Raw genomic sequence first — 6,102 nt, forward strand, 5'->3', positions numbered from 1 at the left:
ATTACCTTGGAGGAACATAACTGGGGCTGGGAATGAACAGAACAAAGGTAATGAAGCCCAGAGAGGGTCATCAGTGGGGACAGTAAATTTCATACTGATGTAATTTTTTATTATTATTATTTTCAATATATTTTTTTTTGCTGACTGAACAATGGATGGAGTGTGTTCAAACCCTGTTGTGGGAAAAGCTGTGTATCAGACTAGATTAAACCTGGGCAGATAAATTCCCTTGCATTTGTTTTCTTCCAGTCCTGGTTTAATTTGCTGAAGCGTAATTTGCTTTAGAAATTTCCCTCAAAGGATCTGAGTATTTTGATGCAATGCTCATGAGGATCACAATGTTTTTGCATGTGTTTTAGTTAGGCAACGAAGGTTGTGTATGAATGCCTTGTCTTTTACCCAAAGGTGCTTTTTCAAAAGGCAACTGGACTTTCTTTGTTTTTCCTCAAAGACCTTTTGCTTGTCATCCAAGAAGCTTCTTCAGTTCTGAATGAATAGCGGTGGACAAAAGGATTAATATTCTTTGCAGTCATCTGGTTGTTAGTGCTCTTTCTGAGAGTTGTTGAGGCCACTTGGAGGTTTATCTGGCCTTCAGGGTCACCTGAATAGTGCAAATGGGTGTGGAACTTTTTTTTTTGAAACTCTTGAAAGGACTGTGTTGTAGACTGAAGATAGATGATGTCATATCCCTCCCCTGGGGAGGGCTGTTCAATTTTGGCACAGAGGGCCTCTTTGACCCCTCTTTCAAACCAGCGGTCCTCTCTGTCCAAAATGTGGACTTTGCTGTCTTCAAAAGAGTGGCCTTTAACTTTTAAATGCAGATGGACTGCTGAATCTTGCCCTGATGGGTTTGTTCTCTTCTGTTATGCCATGCATTTGTGAAGTGATTGTTTTGTTGACAAACTTCCATTTGTTGACAAACGTCCCTTTTCTTCCATTCTCCACCATTCAGTCGGAACCAATGAAGCTTCTTGAATGAGAAGTGAAACGTCCTCAAGGAAAAACCAAGAAAATCCAGTTGCTTCTTGAAAAAGCATCTTTGGGACAACCATGACCTGGATGACTGAGAATCTCCATGGACTCCCTGCCTTTGATCTCCTTATTGATCTGCGCTTTCTTTAGCTTTAAACCATTTTGCCACTGTTGACACAGAGTCCTGTGCTTGAGGAACGGGTGGCAGAATTTCTCCTGGATTTTTCAGCCAGTTTGTCTACTTTCAAACTGAGGGATGGTTCAACCCATGCCTACGTGAGAGCTTGATCTGGATCTGCGGACGACGCCCAAAGCAGGGGCCCTATATTTCGTACTTCTTTTCTCTCAGTCACTTCTAATCACGCCAGCTACATTCCAAAATGTTATCACTGCTCAAACAAGGAAGGGAATTTGGAGCAAGATGACTTGGCTTCACGTGTTCTGGGTGGTGGGATAACGCAAGACAGAGAAAGGGAGAATAAAAATAGGTATGAAAGCAATCCCCAAAAAAGTGCTAGCCGCTGCTACATCAGTTGGGCATCTAAGCCAAGAATGTGTAAGTATAATTGAAAAGATGATTCCCATAGCATCATCGTCAAAGAGTAAGACTTTTCTTCTTATTGACATCATCCCTCCATAAATAAAAGGAGTGACATGATAGCTGTATTCCAGTATTTGAGGGGCTGCCACAATGGAGAGGGGGGGTCAACTTATTTTCCAAAACACTTCAAGGTAGAACAAGAAGCAGTGGATGGAGACTAATCAAGGAGAGAAGCAACTCAGAAATAAGGAGAAACTTCCTAACAGAGGGAACAATTAACCAGTGGAACAATCTGCTTCCAGAAGTTGTGTACGCTCCATCTCTTGAGGTTTTTAAGAAGAGACTGGATAGCCGCTTGTCTCAAATGGTATAGGGTCTCCTGCTTGAGCAGGGGGCTGGACTAGAAGACCTCCAAGGTCCCTTCCAGCTCTATTCTGATTGATGGTCTATTAATAGGAATGCCCTGTTAGCCCCCTTGATGCATTCATCCAGATGTGGTTACAGCTGTGCTCTCAAAGTATTAGGGGCTGCTTTAAAGCTTCCACTGTTATCATTATCTTCATGAAATAGGATCAATGTCCCAGAATCCTCTGGGAGATGACTAAGATATTACACACAGTCAAATAATAAAATGTATTCATAAATGATAAGGAAAAGTTCTAATAAAACATAAACACCATTAACATAGAATAGTATGGGCTCATAACATTAAAACAAAGAAACAAACAATTGCACAAACAATAAAAATGCCTCGGAGATGAGAAATGTTTAAGCTTGATGCTAAGTAGATATCAGCATGGTCTCTTATGGCTTTCTAGGGGAAGGTTTTCTACAAAAAGGTCCGCAATTAGGAATACTATCTCCCGAGCAATGGTACTCAAAGAAGCCTTCATAATACGATTCATTGCACAATCAGCCAGATGTTCAGGCTGCATGTGGCATTTTTGTCCACCTATTGACCCCCTTCCTAAGGACCTGGGATAGGCAGATTGGGATGGTGTTAAAGATCTCATCGCAGGATGTAAGCTGTCCCAAGTAAGGCTGCCTTTTGCAATTGACTGATGGGAATTTTATCAATGCCGATGGTGTTCAAGTGGTGCTCCAGCTGTTTCGGGATTGCACCCAAGACGCTGATGACTTTTGTTTATTATTGTTATCCCATTTTTCAATATTCCCAAAGCAGTTTATGAGCAATATAAATAATTATAATTATAAAAATATTGCAAAAAAAGGCAACTTCTAGGATCTATGGAGATTCTCAGTCATCCAGGTCATAGCTGTCCCAAAGATGCTTTTTCATGCGGCAACTAGACTTTCTTTGTTTTTCTTTTTCTTTTGAAGACGTTTCGCTTCTCCTCCAAGAAGCTTCTTCAGTTCTGACTGGATGGTGGTGAATGAAAGGATTTATACTGCTTGCAGACAGCTGGTCATTTGCATCCTTTTAGAGAGTCGTTGAGGCCACCTGGAGGTTTATCTGTGTCCTCAAGATCACCTGAGTGGTGCAAATGGGTATGAAGCCTTTTTGGAACTTCTCAAAGGACCGTGTTGTAGACTGGAGAATGCAAATGACCAGCTATCCGCAAGGAATATAAATCCTCCAGTCAGAGCTGAAGAAGCTTTTTGGATGAGAAGCAAAACGTCTTCAAAGAAAAAGAAAAACAAGAAAGTCCAGTTGCCTCGTGAAAAAGCTTCTTTGGGACAACTTGTACGATCATTCTTGTTTATGGTTGGTAATCGTATCCTGCCTGTCTCTCAAAGCAGGTTCAAAGATTATACTAAGTTTTGGGCTGCATTCAAATGAACTGAAGCTTGAGGAAAACACGAACACAGTATGTGATTTGACAAAGTAGCCCCAAAATTATCCCACATATAGGTAGTCTTCAACTTATGACCACAATTGAGCCCGAAATGTCTGTTGCTAAGCAAGACGTTAAGTGAATATTGCCCCATGGACATGGAAGAAAGGAAAAAAAGAAAACAAAATGACAATAAAATCACTCTGTGGGGAACACACACACCCCTGTGTAGTCCTCAACTTACAACCATTCAAAGTTACTGAGAAAAAAAGTGACTTTTGGGTCATATATTGCTTCTCTCACGATTGCAGAATCCCCATGGTCACGTGATCAAAATTCGGTTCCTTGGCAACCGGAATATATTTATAAATATCTACAGCATCACGTGCTCACCATCTGCAACCTTCCAGCCCGCTTCCGACAAGCAAAGTCCATGGGGGGAACCAGTTTTGCTTAACATCCCCATGATCTGCTTAACCATCGTGGCAAAAAAAAGAGTTAAAAGCAGGCCAGATTCACTTAACGGCCGCTTTGTTTAGTGACAGAAACGTCAGGCTCAATTCACGGACTACCCTCAAGTAGGGGTGCAGGATCCCTGAAGCCCGCTGAGAATTAGGGGAATCTGCAGGGTTGGGAAAAGAGTTACCTTGTGGCCAGAAGGGTGGGCCAACAGATTTAATAGAATAAGTAATAAAAATAAAATAAAGATGGCAGCTGTAATTACAAATCACGGCCTTTTTTTTACACGTATGTTAAATGAGCAGAGCTTTCGGTGCAAGGACATGGCTTCCATCATCACTTTTTTCCTGCAGCAACATTTGTGTCCCTCCCCTGGGAGAATCTAGAAGAACTCTTATAGAAGGACTTCTAAATTCAGCGATGGTATTTATTTATTTGTTTGTTTGTTTGTTTATTTATTTATTTATTTATTTATTTATATTTAGAAAATTCATATTGCTGCCTATTCGCACAAAGACGACTCAAGGCAGCTTACAGGACATAAAAGCACAACATAAAAGAAATAAAGGGAATTAAAAAAAATAAAAATAACGATATAGTAAAAGCCCACCCCACCCGCAACCTGTCGACAACACATATTAATACCAGCCATTTAAGGGGGTGCATCCTACTCTGGGTTCCCCAGGCCCACTGGCAGAACCATGTCTTTAGGGCCTTACAAAAGTGTGTCAAGAGTGGGGGTGGGGCAGTTTAATTTCCAGTAGGATGATGTTCCAGAGGCAGGGAGCCACCATGGAGAAGGCCCTTCTTCTGGGTTCTGCCAGATATACCTCTTTAGGGGACAGGGGACCCCCCCCCCAACATTCCTTGCCTCCCTGCTCAAGCGGATCGGGTATTTCTGTCCAGGTAACTGGATATCAAAAGCTTCAAATGACTCAAGAAACTTGATATTCTAGGCCAGAAGTCCCCAATCTTTTGGGCATTAGGGACTGGTTCTGTGGAGAAATGTTTTTCCACGGACCGGAGAGTGCGTGGTTTTGTGTGCTGCCTGCATCCCCCAGATGGGGACCAGTTGCTGGCATGTTGTGGCCTGGTACCGGTCCATGGACCACGGGTTGGGGACCCCTCTTCTAGGCACTCTAAATATCTAGAATTCTGTTGAAAGGGGAGGGGATCATTTATTAAAATAGGAACTAGCGAAGGGTCTTTTTTAAAAAAAAATGAGTTGGTCTCTTTCTTCGTTGGTCTTTTGCTTTTAAATACAGGCTGTCTCTCTAAGGAAATCAATAGTAAAGAGCTGGATGTAAGAGGCAATTTTGTCATATTGGAGATACTTGAAGTTAAAGCTTATGTTCCCATTATGTACTTGCTAGAACTGAAGCTGAATATTCAAAAAATGAATCAAGAAGTTTCAAAGTCCAAATTATTGTGACAATGCTCTTTTTTATACTTTTCCTTTAGCAAAAAAAGAAGAAGGATTGGAATATTTTTCTTCCCCAATCCCCGCATTATGGCCTTAGATTTCCTTCAGCTGGTTTTCTAACTTTTTAGAAAATCTCAGTGCTCACTGACTGCCACTAACCTTTAGGACATTTTTTTTAGGATCTAATAGTTGCACAGCTCAGGATGCTGCTATTTCACTTCCTGTTAAATGGCCAAAGCTGCAGCTCATCCAGGAACTTAGATCTCCTGTTTTGTTTCAGTGGGCTGGAAGGAGATATAGGGTTGCCAGGTCTGCTTCCAAAAAATAGCGGACAAGCGGGGGGTGGGGGTGGTTAAGTAGTAAAAAAAGTAGACTGTAAAGCTTTTGAATAAAAAAAATGTCTACTATTTTGTGAAAAAAAATAGTGCCAGGTGTCCACTCAAATAGTGGACACCTGGCAACCCTAAGGAGATATGGAACTTAAATTGGATTAAGAATTTGCTTTGGAGAGAAGCACTGCAAGCTAGCAAAAGCCCCAATCTGTTGGCAGCAGCCAATACAGATAGTCCACAAGTTATGACCACAACTAAACCCAAAATTTGTTAAGTGATACATTTGTTAAGTGAGTTTTGCCCCATTTTACAACCTTTCTTGTCACAGTTGTTAAGTGAATCAATAATAATAATAATAATAATAATAATAATAATAATAATGCAATCCCAAAACAACTGGAGCACCACTTGAACACCATTGGCATTGACAAATTCGCCATTAGTCAATTGCAAAAGGCGGCCTTACTAGGAACTGCTTCCATCCTGCGACGATATCTGTAATACCATCAAACATCCACATCTGCCTATCCCAGGTCCTTGGTAAGGACTCGATAGGTAGACAAAATGCCAAATCCAGTC

General features: G+C 41.2%; 1 protein-coding gene across 1 annotated transcript in view; it reads right to left on the reverse strand.

The window, feature by feature from the left end:
- The window catches only part of LOC107303320 (sodium channel protein type 5 subunit alpha), a 315,483-nt gene that overhangs the window by 271,616 nt on the left and 37,765 nt on the right, over positions 1-6,102 (reverse strand). The window lies entirely within an intron of this gene.

The sequence above is a fragment of the Protobothrops mucrosquamatus genome, unplaced genomic scaffold (genome assembly GCF_001527695.2).
Source record: "Protobothrops mucrosquamatus isolate PMUCROS unplaced genomic scaffold, P.Mucros_1.0 scaffold5, whole genome shotgun sequence".
In the NCBI taxonomy this organism is placed as follows: domain Eukaryota; kingdom Metazoa; phylum Chordata; class Lepidosauria; order Squamata; family Viperidae; genus Protobothrops; species Protobothrops mucrosquamatus.